The 12,939-nt window shown below is 47.0% G+C and overlaps 1 long non-coding RNA gene across 1 annotated transcript in view; it reads right to left on the bottom strand.

Moving 5' to 3' along the window:
- LOC133081384 (uncharacterized) overlaps window positions 1–12,939 on the bottom strand; it is a 90,707-nt gene that overhangs the window by 37,633 nt on the left and 40,135 nt on the right. Inside the window, exons 4-5 of the long non-coding RNA XR_009698801.1 lie at window positions 8,557–8,829; window positions 6,862–6,979 (exon numbers count right to left, since the gene is read on the bottom strand). This is a non-coding gene — a long non-coding RNA (uncharacterized LOC133081384). The remainder of the gene's footprint in view (window positions 1–6,861; window positions 6,980–8,556; window positions 8,830–12,939) is intronic.

Raw genomic sequence — 12,939 nt, 5'->3', positions numbered from 1 at the left:
AAAACTAAAAATTGAGTTGCCATATGATCCAGCAATCCCACTCCTGGGCGTATATCTGGACAAAACTATAATTCAAAAAGATACATGCACCCCTATGTTCATAGCAGCACTATTCACAATAGCCAGGACATGGAAACAACCTAAATGTCCATCGACAGATGTGAATGGATAAAGAAGATGTGGTACTATATACAATGGAATACTACTGAGCCATAAAAAAGAATGAAATAATGCCATTTGCATCAATATGGATGCAATTAGAGATTATCATACTAAGTGAAGTAAGTCAGAAAGAGAAAGACAGGGCTTCCCTGGTGGCGCAGTGGTTGAGAATCTGCCTGCCAATGCAGGGGACACAGGTTCGAGCCCTGGTCTGGGAAGATCCCACCTGCCGCGGAGCAACTGGGCCCGTGATCCACAACTACTGAGCCTGCGCGTCTGGAGCCTGTGCTCCGCAACAAGAGAGGCCGCAATAGTGAGAGGCCCGCGCACCGCGATGAAGAGTGGCCCCCGCTCACCGCAACTAGAGAGAGCCCTAGCGCAGAAACGAAGACCCAACACAGCCAAAAATAAATAAATTAATTAATTTAAAAAAAAAACAAAAAACCCCCAGACATTTAAAAAAAAACAAAACAAGAGAAAGACAAATACCATATGATATCACTCATATGTGGAATCTAAAATATGACACAAATGAACCTATCTAAAAAACAGAAACAGAATCACAGACATAGAGAACAGACTTGTGGTTGCCAAGGGGCAGTGGGCTGGGGGAGGGATGGAGTGGTAGGCTGGGGTTAGCAGATGTAAGCTATTATATGTGGAATGGATAAACAACAATGTCCTACTGTACAGAACAGAGAACTATATTCAGTATCCTATGATAAACCATAATGGAAAAGAATATAAAAAAGAATGTGTGTGTATATATATATATATAAAACTGAATATATATATGTATAACTGAATCACTTTGCTGTACAGCAGAAATTAATCCAACATTGTAAATCAACTATAATTCAATAAAAAAATATATGAAAGAACAATTTAAGGTTCCTAATTTCAGGTCAGATTTTGTTTACCTGGGGGAAAGTAGCACATCAGTCTATAACTATAATATTAGTAACTATCATAATAAAAAGCTGTAAGGACAACCTCCTTCCGCACACCCGCCCCCTGGGGCCCTGGGAGAAAGGCTACAGAAAGTGGAGCCCAGCGCACATCTCTCTGGCCTCCTCTGGGCAGGGGACACCCCCGAGGCCACTGCTCCAGGACCGACAGGCAAGGGGACACGCACTGGAGTGTGTCTGATTCCTGTCCTCCTCCCCCTCAGGTTTTAGGTGACCAGCTTTCGATCTAGTACCGACTCAGACAACTGAACGTCAAGTTTCACCAGAGAATGGACATTTTACAAGTGGGTTATAAACTGTCATTAGGGAGCTCTCAGACAGGTTGACATAACCTCCCGCTACCTTGGCTGAGTGGCACCGCAGTAACTCAACCTGGGCCTTTGGAAGATGCTCTCCCTGTATACAGGTCTGCTGAACATATGATGTGATCACCAGGCAGGGCAGAGTCCCGGGAAAGGAAGCACAATTGCGTTAGTCACAGAGACACTGTGAGAAAGTAAGAGTGGGAGGGACCTTAGCCATCTGGTCAAACCCCTCATTTCATAGATAAAGATCTGAGGACAGAGGCACTAGGGGCGGGGCCAGCAACCTATCCAAGGCTGTCCACTCAGCAGTGTCTGGGAGTGGAGGCCAGACCATTTACCAGCTGGGATCCAGTGCTCTTTCTGCCACCCTAGTCCATCTGTGCCAGGGAGGCAGAAGGGTAGGGGGAAAAGCATGGACTTTGGAGCCAGGCCCAGCCACACATCCCATCTCTCCTTTAATGGCCCTAAGGCTTTGGGCAAGTCATACTCTCTGAGCCTCAGTTTCCTCATCTATAAAATGGGCATAATAATTCTCATCTTTGAAGGTTGACATGAAGGTTAAGTTAAATGATGTGTGTGAAGTGCCAGCACAGTTCCTGGCAGAATAAGTGCCCTCCTAAACAGTAGCTGTGATTTATTACTATTCTTTGGGCCACCACGGTTCTCTGAGCACAATGGGGCAGGATTCCAAATGCACTGTGGGTCCTGCTTGTTGGATGAGGGCAGGCCTAGAGCACGGAGGGAGGGCTCCAAGGTGGAATGGAGGGGTACACAGGAGGAAGGGTGCCCCGGCTAGCTGGCGTGCCAGGAGGGACTCCATGGAGCTGGTTGGCGCATGCCCAGGACACTGTGTTCCTTGGGATTACCAGACAACCACAATAAATTAGATGGCTTTCCCCAAAATCAACAAGATCAGCAAAGAATAAAGCCCTTACATTTCCAGGCTAGAAAAAAAAAGAGGCTGCTTCCCATCGGCTGGCTTGAGAGAGTGGGGCAAATTAATTCGGATGTGCCCTCCAAGCACACATAAATGAGGGTTCACAGAGCTCTCCGGGGTACACAAGGAATGTTGAATGGCTTAGTTGTCTCCGGACGTAGTAACAGAAGACCCACCGAAGCCAGTGGTCCTCAAAGCGTGGTCCTTGGCCCTTTGAAATGCAGCATCTCTAGCCACCACCCTGACCTACTAAATCCTCTGAAGATGGGCTCCAGGAGATTCTACCAAGCCCTCCAGGCCATTCTTAGGCACGTACAATTTGAGAACCGCTGGCCTGTGCCATTTCTCCTGATTTCTTGACTGACAGCACAGTAGCGGCTATCAATCTTGGCTGCACAGAAGCAGTCCGCTGCCAAGGTTACAACCCAGAGCAATTAAATCAGAATCTCCGGGATTGGACCCCGGCACCAGGTTTTTTAAGGCTCCCCAGGTAATTTCACTGTGCAGCCAAGCCTGAGACCCACTGATTTGGAGCAAGAATTTGAATGAAGCAGTAAGTCATTCACAGCATTTGTGTGTGAGCGTATCAATCAACTCAGAATGCTGGGAGTTACCACCTTTTCCTTTGCTCAGAGTTTTTGTGTTTGTTTTTCCCACCACTACTTCCTCGATCATCCTCTGCATGTTCTGCACCTCCAAGAGAAGTTCTGAAGACACTTGTCCCCCCACCCATTCACCCACCGCTACCACCATCCAATTGTTAACGTTACTGAAATCACTGACTCAAGCTAAGATCTAAGAAAAGGCTCCATTCATTCCAGGTCCTTAGGATCCAGTGTGAATCTGCAAATTGCAGACAATTATGTTTCTGTTATATGTGTGTTTCTTCTGTGTTGGATTTATCTACAGTGTTCCTATTATATTCATGCATTTTATTCAGCTTTTGGTCCAGATCAGCACCAAAGCAGGCTAATAAGGCCTGGTTTATGTTTTGTTTAACCTTTGAAACATGCAAGCATCTCACCTGCTAATTGGAGACAGTGGATGGGCCCCAGCACAGTGTTTCCTCAGCTGGGGGAGGGTGGAGAGGAAAAAAAAAAAATCAATTCTTTCCCCTAGTATCCTGTGAACTGTACTGCAGGAAAGCTGGTGAGTTGCTTTAAATGACACTTTCAGGTTCTAATAAAAATATGTTTTAAAATGGAGCAATAGGAAAGTTTACTTAAGATGTCATCATAAAGGCTAGGCTTACACTTTTAGCTGCAGATCAATTACTTGGAAGTTTTAGAAATCTTCAAGAAGCCCAATTTAAAAATGTGTTCATTTCCTGGAGTTAACAATCTTACTCTGCTGATGTAACTCAAATGTTCTTTCTCAGGGGCTCCCTAGGGTGCCATCTTCCACAAAGTCTCCAGGAGTTCGGAAACTACTCTATTTAAAGAGAAATGGATATTTAATATACTTGTTCATGTTTCTCTGCACATATTAGGCTGACCAAACATCCTGATCACTCTGGAACTTTCCCGTTTTAGCACTAAAAGTCCCATATTCACCTTCCATCCTGGGCAACTGGGACAATTGGTCTCCCTATATTCTGCCCAGATCTCCTTGCTCACCATCACTTTATAAATCCTCTCCTTCCGTGTGACTCATGCACTGCCTCATCTCAAACCATCAGCACTTGTGCTTAGAACACACACACACCTGGTTCCTTCCTCACAATGCGAATGCAGATACATTCATTTATTTTTCGAGAATTTCTACTTCCCATTTTTCCCATGGCCATCACCACCCTCTCTCTCCACAGGGATGATTCCAGAAACATCTTGTTCTTTTTAATCACACCACCAGAGCAAATGTGAAGAAGAAAGGAAAGTGATTCCTGTGTTTCAGAGCTGAAACTAGATGAAAGAGTACATCATAAAAGTTAACGAGTGCCTTTTTTCAGTGGCGCAAATCTTTATTGCATCTCCCTTAATTGCTGGATACCGTCCTGCACCCGAGTCCACAGTAAGCAAGCTAGTAAGTGAGACAAATGTGCTCTCTTCACTCAGTAAGACTCCCTGGCATCCTAGATTTCCTTGTTCCTTGACTTTCCATTGAATTGGGCAAATGCATCTTTGGTTTTTGCTATTCCTTATCTTGGGCTGCTAGTAGCAATTGACTGAATCCACTGCCAATTTGTTCTTTCTAACTTCAGTGCTGCTCCAAAATTATTATAATAAACTCAGTTAATTTCTCATAGTGGTTCTAAATTCTGTCCACAATGAAGTTCTTTCACCCACCCATCATGTAGTGAGTGCATGACTCTGTCATCTACCTTCCTGGGTTCAACATCATGGGATGGAGTTCCAGCTACCATTCACCTCCTACCTTAAATTCTCCCAGGCTCATCGTGGTCATTTTCTCTTGCCCTGTTGTCTTAAATAAGGAAGTGTATTTTATTCTCTCTGAGACTTCTTCCTTTACCCTCTATCACTTCCTCTTTTAACATGCTTCTTCCATCAGTACCCATCAGATGTATTTTTCTGCCTTTTGATTTCTCTTTAACATGCAAATATGCTTAAATCACAATTACTCTCAAGAAAAAAAGAGGTGATCTGACTCCACTGAAACTGTGGAATTCCCACACCTTTCCCTCTTTTGACCATGCCCCCCATCCATTTCTCCCACCCATTTCTCAACCCTGTACTGTCTGTGTTTTGCTCCTGCTAAACTGAAATTTTCTTTCAAGTGGTACCAATAAACTACCTGTTAAAATGTGATGCCTCTTTTGAGTTCTCACCCATCCAAGCCTCTTGGCATCATTTGAGGGTGTTGTTGGGATTATCCTCTTTGACATCTCTCATGTTATATACCCTGACTCTCCTGTCCTCTCACTGGACCACATCACCTCCCATTGCCTGTTCTTCCTCCTGTGCCTCTTCCAGTCTCACTCTGGACCCCATCCAGTGTCATGGGCTTCAGCTATAGCTCCATTCTGTTGACCACACATCTATATCCCCACCTCTGAACTCTCTCCTGAGTTTTCTATCCTTATTTCTAAAAACCTAACGGGCAGTTCCACATGGCAAAATCCAAAGATCCTCAAACTCAATACGTCCAAAGTTAAGTTCATAATCATCCCTCAAACCTGTCTCCCTGCATTTTCTGTCTTAGTCTCTGAGTCTATCCTACTAGAAACTCCTGCATCAATCTTTACTTTTTTCTAGTCCACACTTCCAAGCATTTGCTAAATAACATCATGTTATGTTCATCATCAGAACTTTTCATTACAAATGGCAGAATCAAAACTCAAATTAAACGAGAAAAAGAAATGTATTAGCTCATGGAACCAAACCATAAAAAAGGATGGATTCATGGGAACGGTACCAGATTTCTCTCTCCACCTCTCATCTCAGCTTTTGTTTTTGTTTGCCCTCACTCTTCCAGGCTCCTTCATGTGGAAGGGGCCATGGCCACTAGCAGCCCCGAAGGCACATCCCGTTAACAATAATGAGAAGAGACACTTAATCTATATCAGGCACAATTCTAGGCACTTCAGAGCCCGTGAGGCAAGAAAGAGAAAACATACTCTCCACATCAAATGTAGAAGATCCATAGACAAGCTCTAAATTGGGCCAGCTTGGGTCACGTACCCACCTGCTGGAACAACCACTGGGTCTAGAACCATGAAGTAGAGTAACAAGCAGGGTTTGGATCATCCATCAGCCCCTGACCTTGAGTGTTTCAAGTAGGAGGGGTCCGATGAACCACAGCAGGTGGGAAAACATGCAGGGTTAGACTTTGGGGCGAGAAATGGAAATGCAGAAACTCAACAGTGCTAATTCACGTTCACAGGTCTTTGCATCACCTTATGAAAACTAAGAAGCCCATCAGGAATTGTATCTGAATAGATGCCCTACCCTCCAAAAAAAAAAAAAAAAGTACAGAAGAAAATCAAGACATTCCTCAGAAAACAGTTTTAAGAATACACTAGGGCTTCCCTGGTGGCGCAGTGGTTAAGAATCCGCCTGCTAATGCAGGGAATGTGGGTTCGAGCCCTGGTCTGGGAAGATCCCATATGCTGTGGAGCAACTAAACCCGTGTGCCACAACTACTGAGCCTGCACTCTAAAGCCTGCGTGCCACAACTACTGAAGCCCATGCACCTAGAGCCCATGCTCCGCAACAAGAGAAGCCACTGCAATGAGAAGCCCGCGCACCGCAATGAAAAGCAGACCCCGCTCGCCGCAACTAGAGAAAGCCCACGCACAGCAACGAAGACCCAATGCAGCCAAAACTATAAATAAATAAAAAATTAAAAAAGAGTACACTAAAAACACAAAGAATGGGTCATCAAAGCTCAAAAATGTATGCCGAGAGTACTTAGCCTCTGCAAGCATAGAATATCTTTTTTTAAAAAAAGTCTCAAACTTCTAAATAATAGTGGTTGTAATGATAAAAAGCATAATGATGAGACAGGATGGCACGCCTTTGCATAACGTTACCTGTTCAGCCTGCAGGTGCTGTTTCATCTCTTGCACTGACTTTGAGGCCCCAGGGACGTCTGCAGTCATGGGTGACATTTAGCTCTTCTTTCTCATAGAACTTCAGAAGGAGTTCTACCTGGAAAATTTCCAGATGGGGTATTGAAATTGAAGCCATAAGAATCTCTATAATGTACCTGTAGTTTAACTTTCCAGTGTCCCTTTTTAAGATAAATAGTTGGAAAATATACCCTGAAGTAACTGCGCAAGTGAATTTGACATTGTTTTAGACCCCATAACAACTGCATCTACGGGCTGGCACTTACTGTCATGGATGGTGAACTCTATTTTTTTTGTTTCTACATCTACAGTTCCTCGGTTTATTGATTTCTCATTCATCAGAAGATCTGTAAACATAATGAAGCCTAAATGGAGCACACATGAATATGAATTTTGTGGTGTGTATAAATTAAGCCTCCTGCTGCAACATTTGGGGGAGATATTTCTCCTAGGAATGAATGTTGCCCCCCGACAGGTGTGTAATAAGATGCTATTTTCATCCTCCATCATCTAAGGTTTTTAATGTAACTGGAAACATTCTTGGAGGCAGGGGGAGGGAGATGCCCTGAGTCATTGTGAAAACCATTATTCTGCATCATGCTCAGCTGGACGTGGGAATGAATTAAAACAAATGTTCAAGAATGTTCTATTTCCATATGAAGCTATTTCATCTGTTATCTTTTTCTCTTGCACTTAAATGTGACCAAAAGATCTTCCAAAATGAAATGCAGCCTTGTATGAAATCAAATTGATTTCTCTTATTTGTAATTTACCAGAGAATATTTGTCCTGAGTATTATTAGGCAGCAAAGCTATTCTATTTATTTAAAAAAGAAAGAAAAAGGAAAAAAAACATTTGGAGTTGATGTTAAAAAGAGAAAACTATACAGTGTGTTCTACATTTGAAGTTCCACAAACTGTTAATAAACTGGATTTTTCCTGTAAAGAGATGCATGCATCCTTTTGCCTCATTTCACCAGGCTCAGTGTTCACTTTTACCATCTCCAGCACTCCTTGTTCAGTCAAATGTATATGAAGTCCAAAGCCATCTAAGAAATGCCCTGCTCCAGCCAGGATCAAACAGAATGCTTCTGGAATGGAACATGAGCAGAGCTGCTCCCTTTGTTCACTTTTTTCCCTTCACGTTTTTTATTGTTAGCAGTGACTACATTTCAGAAACAAAGCCACCTGCTTTCAAACACAAATGAGGGAAGGCTGAGTCTGTGTGCTTGTATGTGTGTGTGCACGCGCTGGGATGGGGGGCACGGATGTGTGTGTGTGTTCCCTCGCAGAAGGAGTTATTTATGTGTCTAACCTGTCTTCGGGCGCTTATAAAATATTCAGCAGGCTGGAATGAACCTCTCCGGAGGGTGCTGAGCCCCAGATGGACATGTTAGGGAGTAAGGCTCAGGAGTAATGCTGGGAAGGCACTCGTGCTGAGATGCTCCTAGCCTGGCAGAGCCAGCATTCACCTGAGGGGCCAGGAGAGCCTTGACTCCTTATCTGTGAAAATCAGGGCACCTGACGTTGCCTTTGGGAGCCTTGGTTTTCTTATCTGTAAAATGAAAAGTCTGAACTATGTTGGGGGTCTCCATTCTTGGCTGCACAGTAGCCTCGCTTGATTTTCTTGTTTTTAATAATGATGCAAGGGCCTTACCCCAGACCACTTGAATTAAACCCCCAGGGATGGAATCCAGAAACGAATATTTTTTTAAGCTCCCAGGTGTGTCTAGGTGCAGCCAGGGTGGTGAACTGCGGCTGGGTGATCGCCAAAATCTCTCCAGCGCGGGTTCTGCAGGACTTGCTCCTGTCAGATCAGGTGTCTGTTGGGTCAGCTCTCTGTCCTCAGCAGTCCACCCTGCCTGGCCGTTCTCCATCCCATGGAACGTTCCAGACGCATAAGTCATCAGGGCCAAAGCTCCAACAGGATCTGCGGAAACAGTCAACATTATTAACTGGACTACCCAAACTAAAGAGTGAGGATTTGGGGGGGTGGGGGCAGGGAAGGATTGTTTAAAGGGAATCGTAGTGGTTCCTAAGAAACCTGTGGGACAGCATCAAAGCTGCTGGGAACTCTGCACAGTGAGCTCATTTCCCTGTTCACACCCAGCTATGATGTCTCTTTTGCAGCCCGGCGCTGTGCTGCAAAGATAAACGAATTTAATCAATAGCAAGAGCTGCATTTTTTTGTTTTTTTTTTGACATGGACCAATTTTGAAGTCTTTATTGAATTTGTTACAATATTGCTTCTGTTTTATGTTCTGGTTCTTTGGCCACGGGGCATGTGGGATCTGAGCTCCCTGACCAGGGATCGAACCCACCCCCCCGAATGCTTTTGATCTTGCAGTCAAGTCACATAGTTTCCTTTTCCAGGACAGTGCCACACTTCCCTCTGCCCTGTTCTCTTGTCTCTCCGAGCTTTTTCCCTCTTACTCCTGTTTAACCCATCCATCCCCTCGCCCAGTCATCCACAGATCTGCTCCCCACCCCACCTTGGGCCGCCCCCGCCAACCCTCTGCATGATTTTATTTTTTTTTTCTCATTTCTCATTCACCCTACTTTGTATGCTCTCACCCTCCCTTCCCACGTCTCCCTTTCCCAACCAAGATCGCTGGGCCACCGATGGCTGTGAGGATGTGAATATCTGAGCCACAGGCATGAATAATGAATTGGAAGAGGCAGACTGAAGCCAGTCAGAACTGAGACAGTATTTCCGAAATGCAGCCAAATGACTTAGCAAGAGGCGGGATGGAGTTACTGCAATCCCTGGAAGCCCCGGACACACTGGTAATTATGAAAATGCAGTTGTGATAAAGTATGAATCTGCAGTTGTTCTAAGGCTGACGGAAGTGTCATACCCTGCTCTGGGCTGAAACTGGGAGTTCTGGAAGGTGCGGGGACACTTGCCGACCCCGTTGAGCTGAGGGACTAGTGCAGTCACTGGCGAGATGGCCTGCTTCCTCATTCCAAGAATAGCATCTCCACCCTGGGTTGGGTGCAGCTAGACAAGGATAGCTAGAGGGTGTGGTACTGGAAGCTCCCACCCCGCAGCAAGGTCAGGGGAGTGGGGGCTCTGGATCTTGAGGTTGCCGGAGGGGGAACAGGCAGGAGTCTGGACGCCAAGGAGAGTTGTCTGCTGCTCTTCTAACTCATCAGAAACCAGCCTAAGAACCAGCCCTCAGCTCTCAGGTGTCTGCTCCTGCACTGTTCCCATTTAGTCGGAAACCTCCTTTGGACCTTCTTTTACAAGCAAGACTTGCAAGACTTGGTGATGGGTCTGTGGAGCCAGTGGTCCAATCTGGGGACCTGCTGGAGCTGGTTGGTGAATGAGGGCCTGCAGACAATCTTAACTAACATTCTGGCCACCCCTCGAGTTCTCTCCCATTTGCCCCAGACACGTCTTTGTGAAATATAAACCTGGCTATAGCGCCGTCCGCCCAGAAACCTGTCAGCAGCTACTCATTGGCTCCAGAACTGAGGCTAAACTCCTGATAATAACCTCCAAGGCCCTCTGTGACTTGGCCCAAACTTCCATCTCCGACTTCGCGTCTCCACTCGGTGACTCGACCCGACAGTGCAGAGATGCCGAATGCTTTGTGCTCCGTGCCCTCTGCTGCTCCTTCCCTGCACACCTGCGATGCGGCTGTGTCCCCTGCATCTCCATCTCCTTCATGAACACCCATTTATCCTCCCAAGACCGAGCGTAGGAGCCCTGTTTGCTAGGAATTGCTCTGGAGCACTCAGATTGGACGAACTCCCCCTCCCCAGCTTGTGCTCCCACCTTACCTACTGTCGACTTAACGTGGAAAGGTCTTTGTGAGCCCGGAATGTGTTACCCGGCCCAAGCGCGCTCTGCTCGCTGCACGACAGGCCAATAAGTCGGGAGACAAGTTGTTGAGGCAAAGGAGTAATGACTTTAACGGGAAAGCTAGCAGACTGAGAAAATAGCAGACTAGTGCCTCAAAAAACCATCTTCCCTCAGGCCAAATTCGGGTTTCTTTTACACAGAGAAAGGGGAGGGGGAGGAGCTCACTGCGATGCCAACCAATGGCTGAGCAGGACTGCTAAGGCTCGCTCACTAACTAACGGTTACTCGCTACGGGTCCTTCCCTAATGGTAGCTCACTAACGGTGAGTGGGACCGCTAACGGTGGCTCCTTGACACTTGCTCGCTAAGGGTCGCTCGCTTGGGGGGAGGGGCCCCCTGCGAGGCCGACCAGCGGCGAAGCAGGACTGTTAACGGTCACTCCCTAACGGTTGGTCCCTAAGGGTCTCTCACTAACGGTCAGTTGCTTGGGGGAGGGGCCCCCTGCGAGGCCGACCAATGGCCGAGCAGGACTGGTAACGGTCACTCCCTAACGGTTGGTCCCTAAGGGTCTCTCACTAACGGTCAGTTGCTTGGGGGAGGGGCCCCCTGCGAGGCCGACCAATGGCCGAGCAGGACTGTTAACGGTCACTCCCTAATGGTTGGTCCCTAAGGGCCTCTCACTAACGGTCAGTTGCTTGGGGGAGGGGCCCCCTGCGAGGCCGACCAATGGCCGAGCAGGACTGTTAACGGTCACTCCCTAATGGTTGGTCCCTAAGGGTCTCTCACTAACGGTCAGATGCTTGGAGGAGGGGCCCACTGCGAGGCCGACCAATGGCTGAGCAGGACCACTACCGGTGGCTCGCTAACAGCCATGTGCCTGCCCCGCCCCTATTACAAATGGACACTCTGGGGGCAGAGACCCCCTCTCATTCACCCAGGAATGTTCCCTGCATCCAACACAACGCCTGGAATAGAGCAGACATCCATTAATGCTTGTGTAGAGAATCCTGGCTGGAACAGAACAGGAAGCCAGGATTACAGTACTCCGATATTACGGGTATGGATGTTCCCACAGTCCCTGCCTTGGATAGAGGTCCAGCCCCCGGAGCAATGCTCCCCTTCCCCGTCCCTCCCAGTGGAGAGCGCCCAGCACCTGCTCATCTGACACCCCCTCCCCCAGCCTGACGTGTTGTGATTGTGATCTCAGGGGTCCACTGCTCCCCAGTTCCCGGTCTCTTCTCAGTGTTGTGCAGCTTTGACGGGCAGAGGAGATGCACCCTGCTGACTCGGATATTGAACTAAATCTTTCAAGCCAAAACTTAGTTCACTTTCCCCGGATGAGGACAATGACTGAGTCACGAAGGAACAGGTAGAGCAGGTATGAGTCTCTGTCTGCAAATTCGAATGTGCTAAAAAGGAATCTTGAATTTTTCACAACTTGATTTAATTTTTATTTCAAGTTCCATTTTTTTCCTGAGATGGCGGGGTGAGTCTCCCCTCCGTTTTCCCGAGGATGGCATCTGAGCACCAGGGGGTTAATGTGGTGTCGGGGTGAGGGCAGACCTGGTCTTCATCCTCAGTGTCGTCTATTCATTCTGGTTCCTGCTGGGAAGCACCACCTCATGTCACACCCTGTCCGCCCTGGGGGTCGCTGAGGCTGCCTCATTCCCGTACTCTCTGCCACGCTTGGGGACCAAGAAATCATGCTGGGGTCACGACAGGGCCAGGAGAACTCTGTAAGGCCACGTCTGCCAAGTCACAGTATAGAGTCATTGTCACTCCCCCAGAACATTAAAGAAATAGGACGTGGGCTCACTCTGTTCTCTTTTTGTTGGGTTGGTTTTAGGTTCCAGCATCCCTCACACTTGACGTGGAACCAGGGCTCATGGCCTCCTTTCTTGGGGACCTCCCAGCATCTAAGCTCTCATAACTCCCCGATCCAATTCACTCTCCTTCCAGTCTGTGGCATCCTTTTCTAGCCAGTGTGTACGTGAGGGTGAAGGGAGGGCCCTTCTGACGACTCATCTGAGATTGATAGTCTGTTACCTCTGTCCTGTTTCCATTTCCTCAAAGCCTATTGTTCTGAAACTCAAAGGCCATGAGGAGACTTCTTCCTCTGATCTTTCCTTTCACATTGCTTTCCTAAGACAGTGATCACCTACCACCATCTAGTTACTGAATGGAGAGCAGGGGTAGGCTCTAGAGGGATTGGAGGCAGAGGTATCATTAAGAA

The sequence above is a fragment of the Eubalaena glacialis genome, chromosome 20 (genome assembly GCF_028564815.1).
Source record: "Eubalaena glacialis isolate mEubGla1 chromosome 20, mEubGla1.1.hap2.+ XY, whole genome shotgun sequence".
In the NCBI taxonomy this organism is placed as follows: Eukaryota; Metazoa; Chordata; class Mammalia; order Artiodactyla; family Balaenidae; genus Eubalaena; species Eubalaena glacialis.
This window is presented reverse-complemented; position numbering and strand designations above follow the sequence as displayed.